Source organism: Phragmites australis, chromosome 1, assembly GCF_958298935.1.
Source record: "Phragmites australis chromosome 1, lpPhrAust1.1, whole genome shotgun sequence".
Classification (NCBI taxonomy): Eukaryota; Viridiplantae; Streptophyta; class Magnoliopsida; order Poales; family Poaceae; genus Phragmites; species Phragmites australis.
Window position 1 is genome coordinate 30027709 of NC_084921.1, and position 12530 is coordinate 30040238.

Sequence of the window (12530 nt, forward strand, 5' to 3'; positions counted from 1 at the left end):
GCTGTATCCTTGTCACTCCACCGCACTGCCGCCTGCAGCTACACCGCGCCAGAGTCGCTGAAGCCAACGCATTGTGCCCTACATCACCGTCCAGGTCACCGGCCGATGTGCTTCTCCCTCACCACCAACTTCTCTCTCCAATTCAACGTGGTGAGCATCATATTCCGCCGGTTCTTCAAATTTGCAAACCCTAGACCCAATTTCTAGGAAATTTGCCTCAAATTTTGTCAAATCTCTATCCTTTCTATGCAAATTTGTTACAATTGGTTGCAATTTCATTAAATTGTCATGAATTTTGCTCATGTAGCATCAATTTTGTGCCTAATTTGCTCAGTTTATTCAAATTTGAGCAAGTTTCATGCACATTTGTTCAAATTCATGTCAAATTTGATCAATTTGTTCAAATAAAAGTCAAATTCTCTGCAATTGTTCATATACATGTGTCACAATCTTGAATCCATAGCATGTTCATCTCAATTCATATCAATTTCTTGCATTGGATTCAAATTCGGGTCGAATTCAAGTCGAAGGCTCAGAAAGAGATGGATCGTGCCATTGCCATCATAGATGCAGTTGATGCTTATAGAGGTTTTGAGATCAGAGACGTTTCTTCTCCATCGCGTCGGTCCACCTGCACTTGTTCTACCACGGGGTTGGACTTGACACCTTCCTATCAGTCAAGTGGCCAGAAGAGAGCTTGTGAGGAGCTAGTGGCAAAGGAGGAGGAAGAGTCGGAGCAGTCTGAGCCAATTCTGATAAAGCAACCTCAACCCTAGAGAGAGATCTGTTTGCGTCACTTGACCTCTTACAAGTCACCAAAAATCAAGAAGCTGAGGTTTGTGATGATCCATGAATGGTTTCCCTAGTTAGAGATGATGGAGTGGATCTCAGGTTATGGATAGTTCTGTAGGAGAGCTTCTTCATCTTCTATATCAAGAAGAATGTCAAGTTGAGCCAGCACAAGACGCTCAACTGGCACTATATGCAGTTGCTGCAAGGAGAGTGGATATGAGGCAGCACTTTGACACCATCCCATGTCTTACAGCTCTGCTCACATGTGTGGACAGATATGTTGAGGTGTGGGTCAGAGTTTTCTACGCCACATTGTGGATTACACCAGAGAGGAACTTCATCGAGTTCATGTTCCAGGGAGAACATATCAGATTATACAAGAACATGATACTTGAGGCTTTGGGGGATTAGGCTAGTTCTAGGTTTTTGCACAAGATTGTTCATCCAAACACCAAACCCAATCGTCGTCCTCTACCTGAGGTGAAGGCTATCCACTTGTTGCTGAGGATTAGCTACGGAGAGGCCATCACCAGTTTGCAGTAGTGGTTGATCCTCTCTATCCTCACTCACCAGCGATTTGATATCGTGGACCTTATTCTTTGTGAGATTAAGGATGACATAGCATAGGGATGTCTTTGGCCAGACAACAACCATATGCGGACTTTATTTCACATTTGCTAGCTCACACGATCGGGTATCCTGAGTTCCTCGAGACCTATGAGGACTCTCCTACATAGTTCCAGGAGTATGCCTCTAGTGCTTCTACAGACAGATGATGTGGTCAGCATGCCATGGTTCACGCTCAGGAGAAGATCCCAATTGAGGAGAGGGAGAGAGCAGTAGCTGAGGACCAGGTCCTAGCAGAGGCCGAGTAGAGCTCCCTTATGCCATCTTTTATGTAGACAGCGACAGTGACTCAGACTCAGAGGATATTGAGTACTTCCCTCCGGTCACAAGGTCTCACAACGCTGAGGCAGGAGGTTCTTCTCAGGCTACACTGCAGACTTCAGTTTCACTCTCTTCAGCACCTGAGATGACACCTTCTGTACCTCCTACTGCACCACCTTCAGAGTTTACCCTTCTTCTTCAGTAGATGAGTAGCAGTGGATGATGATGCCACAACAGATGGCAGCCCAGGCAGAGATGCAGGCGAAGCTTTAGGCTGATACGCTTCTCTAGCAGGAGCGGCAGAAGGTGCTCATGCAGTCACTCTAGCAGCAGTAGCAGGCCATGTTTGCAGCACTTCAGACAGACAGGAAGAATAACTCTAGGATGTTGTCATTCTTACTTCAGCATACAGGTCTTCAGTTGCTAGCTGCACCTCTAGCACCTGCTCCAACTCTGAGTCCTCTCCCAAGCAGGGTCAGTCGTCTTTTGGATACTTCGGTGATAGGCTTCCCAGTTTTAGTACTTTTCACCACCGGAGTCTCCTCTCTACCTGTCAGGACTTCTCAGAGGCTAGTGCTTTCTTCGTTGACATCACCTCCAACCACTAGACATCTCAGCTTCGAGGATTATCCATAGCCGACTGTCCCTATTCAGCAGCCCTCAATCAAGCCACCTTATGTTGTGTAGTCAGCTTTTGATGAGCTTGATGCTACTCTTCAAATTCTTTTATTTTGTATCTTGTCACCATTTTTCCAAACCTCTTCTATGCGACCATAGGAGGGCTCACTCGGATCGGCAGCGATGCAATGGAAACACGAGTCAGACTTCCAACGCTGCGGTTGTCACGGATGCTGCCGTTTGTAATCCCGACAACCACCTCCCCGACCAACGTAGGAAGGTGAGGACCAGACCCTTCCCCTCCTCATTTCCCCATGTTGTCGTCCCATGTGATCCCTAGCCAAACCCCCATCCCCTCATATCCATCTTCGTGCCACCACAGTCTTCGCCGTCGTGGACAGGCATGCCAACGTGAATGGCATCGGCATTCCCCAGCCGATCAGAACTCGGATCACCATGCCCTTTGTCCAAAACTTGTCCCTAGATGTTCCCCATGTCCTCACAAACCAGATCGGTTATTTGAGCCCTAAAGCTGTCGGGATTGCGATCAGTGTTGTTGCTACCCTTGTCTGGATAAGTTCTACATGTGCACTGTAGGTTTAGTCCGCGTTCCTTATTGATCTAGCGATCGTATGGGTGCACCGACTATATCACGGCGTGTCCCATAGAGTCTTCTAAGTGACCCCAGGAGCTCTTCACTGATTGTGCAGCGACACAACCGAAACATGGTTGCCAACCGAAGCATGCCGCAGTCGTCACCCTTCTCATCTCCGCTGTTTGATCTCCTTTTTAGCTAAATTTCTATCCAAACCTCCACCCTAGAATTGTGTTCCCGAGAAATATGAACGTTTATATTCAGTTGGTTTCTCAATGTTCTTAGCCAATCTCCAGGAACACGTGTGTCTTCTTTGCTATGTCTGTGCGCGGCCACCATCGAAGATGAGAATGTTCATCTCTGTTTTGACCGCTACATCTGAATTTCTTTGACAAGACCAACTATAAAACCGAGCTTATCTTCTCGCGTTCTACACCCATGATCTCCTTGATTTGTTGAAACACCATTGTTGCCTAACGTCAACATCAGTAATCGTTGTCACCGTCGCCATCTAATCGTGCACTTCACCACCTTCAGCTCGTCTGTGTGTGTGTCCTTCTGTACCTTGGGTTAAACTGAGCCATCCATGAGCTCGTGGCTACACAGCGACCCCGTCTGCGCCGTCCCCGTCAACCTCATGCCTTTTCCCCACTGACGACGCCGAGAGCCCACCGTCAGCCAACTCCTCCACGCGGAACTCCCCTGCTCTGCTCTCTGATCTCTCTCTCTTGGTGAGAATCCCAAAAAAAACCCCTCCAGAGATCCCTTATTTCTATCTTTACTTTCCTATTTAGGATGTTTACACGTTAATCCCTGCCTTCTATAGTTAATTCTATTCCAACCCTTATAATTCAAATAGAATTTATCTTTTGAAATATTGTTCAGCGAATTTCATTCAAATCCAAGCAGCACTCCTTGGTTCATCTAACTCATGATCTATCCAAACATAGAATTTTTATGATGTGTTATCTTTGTTTGGTGTATTGTTTCTTAGTTGTTTTGTACTTTCTCTTTTGTCAGTAGATCTCATAGCAGAATATTACATTTCTAGAGATTCGATGAGCTACAAGGTCAAGTCTTCGAGATATTTCAGAACTGAGTTTACGAAGATCATGAGCAGTATCCAGGCAAGTGTCCTTGAACATCTTGCACCTACTCTAGGATTTTAAGTTAGTTATTTATCCTTCATGCATGCTTGTCTAAATTAGAATCATATGATTAGGGTTTACTTGTATTTGTATCATCTTCATTCTCGCCGTTGATGAGTCCTTGGGTTAAAGGGTAGATATGCTAGTCGCCATCATGGTTGGGTTATAATATGAACATGAATAATGTCTATTGCAACATGAACCAGGAGTGGTAATTTTCAAGCAACATGGTATAGGGATCCTAACAGGATGGTTGGTTTGAGGATGGTGTAAGAAGGCACATGTGTTGTGTAGCATGGTGAGAATGTGTCTGTTCTTGTGTGAGGTCCTAAGGTTTGGTTCTTGAAGCCTGTAACCGAGCTAAACCGCAACCATCCACGAGGCCTATATGGGTACGTCCTGGCCAATTAATTAGCCACCTCTCTGTTTCTATGAGCACAATTGGACAGTTGAGTGGCACAAGAGGGGGCTTCTGCAGTGATGGAATCACTGTTAACGGTGAAACTTTCGTGGGTGCTTACGGGTCAGCGGGAGCTTTGTAAAGGCCTTGTAGTGATCTCCTGGTGACACACCATAGGAAATGTAAGTGCTTGACCGATACAGCAACATGGAGACTGTCACTTGTTAATGCGGGTGATGAAATCATGACCCGTGGGGAAAGATTGGCAAACTCTGCAGAGTATAAAACTGATCGATCAGTCGTGCTCACGGTCAAGAGCGTCTTGGACTTCTTCTTAATTAGTTGGGGTCAAGGTTATGGTATGGATGGTTGTGTAGCCAGGTAATGGGATTACCTGGTGTGTTATGGTAGTCGGATATATAATATCTGGTGAGTTTGGTAGTCGGATGAAATCCGATGAGCTGTTCCTCTTGTTTAAGTTGTGTCTTCACACTTAGTAAATATGATACCTAATTCTTGGAGTTATAGGTTAAGGTTGCTTAGAGCAGTAAACCAGTGTCTAACTTTTTCTTAACTTAAACCCTATGTCATGTTTTCCTACACTTACTGAGTACAATATGTACGCACACTTGCTTTTTCCAATTATAAATATTACTCAGTTGGAGAAGACTACGAGGATATTAAAGGAAGTTGAAGACCATTGATTGGAGATGGAGTGTTCCAGGTCATGTTGCCCCTAGTCGATTGCCTGTAGTATGCCTAAAAGATCCATAGGAGTCCTCTTCTGTTCTTTCGCCGCTGTCTTGTAGATTCTGGTATTTATTTCAATAAAATTATTTTATTCAATATAGAACTCTATATCACTTATAATGTCAACGCATGTATGGTGAAACTGATCCTAACATATATGTGGAATGCACCTAGTTATTCTTTTGAAAAACCGGGCGTGACAAGTGGTATCAGAGCTATATATTGGCTATAGGCACATGACCCTAGTTAGCATGGATATTTGGAACCCGTGCTACTGAAGATGAAAGTTTGTCGCCTCTGAAGATAAAGATTCAACACTGAAGATTCTCCTTAATGACTAATATACTCCACTTACTTAGGTTCCCTCTTTGTCTAGTGAGTGAAAGCCCATCCTTATACACAATGAGATAGTAAACGTTGCGTGGTGTTTTGTTAAAAAAATTAAGGAGGGTAGCTAAGTCGCAAGACAAACCCTAAGGCCCCATGCTCTTCCTTCTAATCTCTCTCTAGTCCACCCAAATATCGAGGCGAGATTTCTTTTAAAGAGGGTAGTTTGTGATACCCCAAATTTCCAATTTTGGGTTGTGACCACTTTAAAATAATAAAATAACATTTTTCTGAAATTTGAAAGCTTTTCTAATTTTTTAGAGTTTAAAAAGAATTTGTTTTGTGTGATGAAAAATGTATTTATAAAATATTAGAATAGGTTAAGAAATTTCAAGGTTAGATAAATCGTTGTTCCATTTTCTCAATATTATCCAAAATCGCTATATCAATTTCTTTCATTTTATATCTTGTCACCATTTTTCTAAAGCTCCAAAGTTCTGTATCTTTATTTCTCCCTAATTACTTCTCATACCAAAGATGCCCCAAGCTGTCATGTCCCTTCGTCCATCTCCAGATTGAGAGGATGACATGAACAATGCTATTCACCTTCTCGACTCCATGGCGGCTCATTGGAGCTCCCAAAACCGATGAATTCAATGTGCACTCGAGCTGTTTATTTGTCAATATTGAACATGCTGTTATCCTCATTCAATCTCCTCATCAATTCCCTCTTTATTTCCCTCAATTCAAGGTCATAACTGATGCTTTAATTGTCTCTAATGGCCATTACTCTGGCTGCCAGTTACTCCTCGTCGCCCAGCCTCATCTTCTCACGCAGTTTCGGAGTTCAATACTGTCTCAAACGTAAATCTTGATAGTACTAAAGTTGTTGACCTCGTCGAGATCTTCGATTTTCACCTATGGAAGTCCATATTTGGATAATGTATCTAGGAGTTATTGCCCCTGAGATCAGTGGTGCGTAGATAAAGCTGAATTCGAACAGTTTATCTTGTGACACATTTTTGGAAATCAAAATGGCATTTTCAGAAGTTCCAATAAATACTAAAGTTGTATATCTTTTTAAGTACTACAAGAAGAGTCAAACAATGTCCAATTTAGAGTTCAGACGACGAAGATATCATCCTCGAACCTGAGCTATCTGTTTCGTCTTCCACCCGTTCGTTTCGTCTTCCAACTCTGGCTATTTCCTTTCCCAGTTCTGTGGCCAGCCGCCCCTAGCTCTATAAATAGGACCAGAACTCCTCCCCTGCCCTTTCCCATTCCTGGAAACCCTATTCGCCGTTGTTGTCCTGCCCAGGCACCATTCGTCGTCGCGGGCAGCCATATCGTTGCCAGTTGGCATCCATGTTTTTGGCTATCCATCTGGCCAAATACCTTGATATTTTGCCAAGATGTGCCCTAGGTTGTCCCCCACCATATCCCAAGACAGTTTTTCTAGAGGAGGACAGATGACACCGGGATCTACGTTGCCATCTGCGCTGCTCTGTGGTTGCTCACGTCTAGGGTGAGAACCGAAAAATCCATTGGTGTTCCTGATGATTCAAAGACGATCTAGCCACACCATCTGCATCACAGTGTGTCCAATCATCTCTTTTATGCGACCATAGGAGGGCTCACTCAAATTGGCAGCGATGCAATAGAAACACGAGTCGGACCTCTAGCGCCACGGTCGCCGCTGATGCTGTCGTTCGCCACCCCGATGACCACATCCCCGAGCATCGTAGAAAAGTTAGGACCAGCCCCTTTCTCTTCTCCTTTCCCTTATGTTGTAATCCTATGATACACCTAGCCAAACCCTCATCCCTCGGATCCATCGTCGCGTTGCCACGGTTCGCCGTCATGGACAGACGTGCCATCACGAATGGCATTGGAATTCCTCAGTCGATCAGAGCTTCGATCGCCATGCCATTTGACCAGCACGTGTCCCTATATGTTACCCATTCCCTCACCAACCAGATCGACTATTTGAGCCCTGAAGCCATTGGGATCACGGTTGTTGTTGCCCCTGTCTGGATAAGTTTTGCACATGCATTGCAGGTTTAGTCCGCGTTCCCCGTTGATCTAGCGACCGTATGGGTGCACTGACTGCGTCACAGCGTGTCTCATAGAGTCTTCTACGTGACCCAAGAGCTCTTCACTGGTTGTGAAGCGACACAACCAGAACGTGGTTGCCAACCAAAGCATGCCACAATCGTCACCCTTCTCATCTCCGCAGTTTGATATCATTTTCAGGTAAATTGCTTTCCAAACCTCAACCCTAGCATTGTGTTCCCAAGAAATATGAACATTTCTATTCAGTTGGTTTCTAAAAACTCTCAACCAATCTCCGGAAACACGCAAGTTTTCTTTGCTATGTCTATGCACGGCCACCACCGAAGATGAGAACGTTCATCTCTATTTTGACCGCTATATCGAAACTTCTCTAACAAGACCAACCATAAAACCAAGCTTGTCTTCTCGCCTTCTACACTCATGCTATCCTTGATTTGTTGAAACACCATTGCTACCCAACATCAACATCAGGGATTGTTGTCGTCGTTGCCATCTAATCGTGTACTTCACCGCCTTCAGCTCACCGGTATGCGTGTCCTTCTGTACCTTGGGTCAAACTAAGCCCTCCATGAGTTCATGGCTGCACAGCGACCCCGTATGCGCCATCTCCATCAACCTCAGGCCTTTTCCCCATTGGCGATGCCAAGAGCCCACTGTCGGCCGACTCCTCGACACCGAACTCCCTTGCTCTGCTCTCTCATCTCTCTCTCTTGGTGAGAATCCCAAACAACCCCTCCAAAGATCCCTTATTTCTATCTTTACTTTCCTATTTTGGATATTTACACATTAACCTCTACCTTCTATAGTGAATTCTGTTCTAGCCCTTATAATTCAAACATAATTCATCTTTTCAAATCTTGTTTATCTAATTTCATTCAAATCCAAGCAGCACTCCTTGGTTCATTTAATCTCATGACCTATCCAACCATAGAGTTTTTATGATGTGTTGTCTCTGTTTGGTGTATTGTTTCTTAGTTGTTTTGTGCTTTCCCTTTTGTCGGTAGATCTTGTGAGAAGAATATGATATTTCTAGAGATTCGATGAGTTACAAGGTCAAGACTTCGAGGTATGCCAAAACCGAGTTTACGAAGATCATGAGCAGCATCTAGGCAAGTGTCCTTGAACATCTTGCACCTACTCTAGGATTTTAAGTTAGTTGTTTGTCCTTCATGCATGCTTGTGTAAATTGGAATCCTATGATTAGGGTTTACTAGTATTTGCATCATCTTCCTTCTCGCTGTTGATGAGTCCTTGGGTTAAAGGGTAGATATGCTAGTCGTCGTCATGGTTAGGTTATAATTTGAACATGAATATTGTCTATTGCAACATGAACCGGGAATGGTAATTTTGTAGCAACATGATATAGGGATCCTAATAGGATGGTTGGTTTGAAGATGGTGCAAGAAGGCGCATGTGTTCTTGAAGCCTATAACCAAGTTAAACTGCAACCATTTGTGGGGCCTATATGGGTACGGCCTGACCAATAATTAGTCACCCACTGATTCTGTGAGCACCATTGGATGGTTGAGTGGCACAAGAGGAGGGCTTATACAGTGATGGAATCATTATTAGCAGTGAAACCTCAGTGGGTGATTGCGGGTCAGCGATAGCTTTGTAAAGGCCTTATAGTGATCTTCTGACGATACACCATAGTGTGTAAGTGCTTAGCCAGCACAACAACATAGAGACTGCCACCTGGTAATGCGGGTGATGAAATCACGACTCGTGGGGAAAGATGGGCAAACTCTACAGAATATAAAATTGATCAATCAGTCGTCCTCACGGTCAAGAGCGGTTTGGACTTCTTCTTGATCAGGGTTCTGGTATGAATGGTCATGTAGCCAGGTAATGGGATTACCTGGTGAGTTATGGTAGCCTGATATGGAATATCTGGTGAGTTTGGTAGTCAGATGGAATCAGATGAGTTGTTCCTCTAGTTTAAGTCGTGTCTTCATACTTAGTAAATAGGATGCCTGATTCTTGGAGTTATAGGTTAAGTTTGCTTAGTGCAATAAACCAGTGTCTAACTTTTTCTTAACTTAATCCCCATGTCATGCTTTTCTACACTTGCGGAGTACGATATGCTTTCTTTTTCCAAAAATAAATGACGCTCAGTTGGAGAAGACTATGAGAAGATCAAGGAAGCCGAAGACCGTTGATTGGTGATGGAGCATTCTAGGTCACGTTGCCCCCAGTCAATTGCCTATGGTGTGCCCAAAAGATCCATAAGAGTCATCTTTTGTTCTTCTGCCGCTGTCTTGTTGACTCTGGTATTTATTTCAATAAAGTTGGTTTGTTCGATGTAGAACTGTATATCACTTATAATGTCACTGCATATATTATGAAACTGATCTTGGTATACATGTGGAATGCACCTGGTTATTCTTTTGAAAAATCGGGCGTGACACTATTTCTCAGAGTAACAGCTAATGACAGCTGGCATAATGTGGCTTCGAAATTTGTACTCACCGGATTATCCGATGTGAGTAAGAAGATGCTCACCGTATCATTCGGTGTTAATAGAAAAGTGGGTGATTAGACAACGGCTAAATTTGGACATCTAGCCTATATATACCCCCCTTATGGTTTCAGTTTGCTCTCTTGTGACCCCAGAAGAGCTCATATATTATGTGTGTTATGAAGAAGCAAGAGAGTGCACTTAAGTGAATTCTAAAGTTCTTAGTTGAAGATTAAGGACATCGTTAGTGCTTGGAGAGTAGCAAGTGTGTATCTAGCTGTAGTCTAGGCTTGATCTTGATCAAGTGAAGCTATTGGCTTGTTACTCTTGATGGTTGGCAACACCTAGCCGGTCTTTGGTGATTAGAGGTGTCTCAGTGAGCTCTTGGAGTTCTCATTGGAGCCACGGGAAGAGTTATGTGCTTAGTTTGATGTCCGCCGATTCGGAGATAGAGAAGTGTCAATCATGAGTGATCACTTGAGACTTCGTGACTCAAGGGGAGCGATATCCTTTATGGATGCTCCAACGGGGACTAGGGGGAGTGGTAACTCCTCGATACCTCGGGAAAAAATCGGTGTTCTCGTGTCCATTTCCTTACTTTCGAACATTTACATTTGAGCATTTACTTACTTGGAAGCTTTACTTTCCGCATTTACTTTGTGTTCTAGCTTACTTGTTTTCTAGCTTCCATCTAGCTTGATCGTGTAGTCGTATTTTAATTCATCTAGGCTGAGTTTGCTACTTGTTCTAGAATTCGGTAGGAGTAATTTTTTTAATAGCCCAATGCACCCCCCCTCTTTGGTCATTCGATCCTTTCACCATGTGACATTTCTAAGCCAAGAACTATTTGCATAAAAGCCCCTTAATTTTATAAAAATCACTAACCAACATAGCCTGTACACAAACTAGCCCGAACCGACCTAGCGCAAGGACTCATGGGCAATCTCATATCATTACCAAGGGTCCAAATACAAGAATGACACATTTCCAACTGACCTACAAGTTTAGCCTCCAAAAACCACAAATTACCAACATTGACACACAACCAAATTACCAAAATACCCTTTCCTTGAAAGCCAAGTTTACCATGACACATCATGAGCCAAATGCCAATTTATCATGCCTCCAAACAATGGTGATGTGTCATTCCACAAAATTACCAAGACATACAAACTCTAAAACAATTGTACAAATCCTAGTAGAATCAGGACTAGGCATCAAGCATAAATAGGAAGGGAGGTCACCTTGGCTAGTCACCATCCTCATTCGGTGGAGGCAAGGGAGAGCTCTTCCTTCTCTGATCTCTTCCCTCTTTCTTGCTAAGCTCATAGCTAATATGCAAATGATCATGCCATGAAGGAAACAAGGAAGAGAAGGGATTGAGGGGAGCATAACACATCATCTAGCATCCTCCTCTTATTCTTTCTTCGACTTAATTTGTGAGCTGAGTTCAATAATAAGAGTGGCAATCATAATAGACATGATAGAGTAGATGAACAAATGCAAGTGCATGTGCAGTTAAGTTCTTGTACTAGTATGCATAGGAGTTGTTTGATCCAACTAGCATACTTAAGAGTTGAAGCGCAGTATATAGATCAAGCCATCTCACCATGCCATGGATAAAACTACACTAAAAATGAACTAGGTTGGTCATGAGCAACTAGATTATATAGGCCTAAACATGTATGAAGTTGTGTGTCCTCCTCTTCGATGTGCATTGTTGATTATTAGATTTCCCTACTTTAAATAAGTATTTGTCTAATTGACTTTACTAATTGTCAACAACTGTGCCATCCTACCTACGAAGACCAACCTAAGCGACACGTCGGCCATGGACATGACAATGACGTCGTCGCTGGACTTGGTGTTCTTGGTGAGCCAAGGTGGGGGCAGAACTCGGCTGGTGCCCCGAACTCGGTTGTTGGGCGCCGCGTGATAGGATGTCTAAGTAAGGGTCGAGCACGTTGCATGAGATCCCCGCAATGGCCTCGCGAGAGAAGGGTGGAGGAGGCTGGACGACAGCGCAAGTGGCAAGGGGGCGACAGCTGGCCAGCTCAGTGAGGTTGTCATTAGATCCACCTAAACGCGTCGCAAAAAGCTTTGCTCGCGTGACTTGACCCTATGATACCGGGCTTCAGGTGGGTGCAATGTTGATTTGAGCTTTGTGGCATCGACGACGGAACAAGAGAAAGACATCGGAATGAGAGAAAGACTCGACAACGCCATCTTGAGAGAACAAGAGAATCAAATACCTAATTATATTGGCCCTTAGGGATGGTAGCACAGTTTTAAAAACTGGACCGGCCAGTGAATCGGTCAAGTCTCTAGTTCAAAATACTCTGGTCTAACTAGTGGTCAAACCAGTAAACAACCTTTTCATATGGTACTTAAATAATCTTTACTCAACCCAATCACAATGAAAATGCTAGCGGAGTGGTGGGCATCTTGGCTTCCAACCATGTAGTTGTGTGTTGAGGCCCC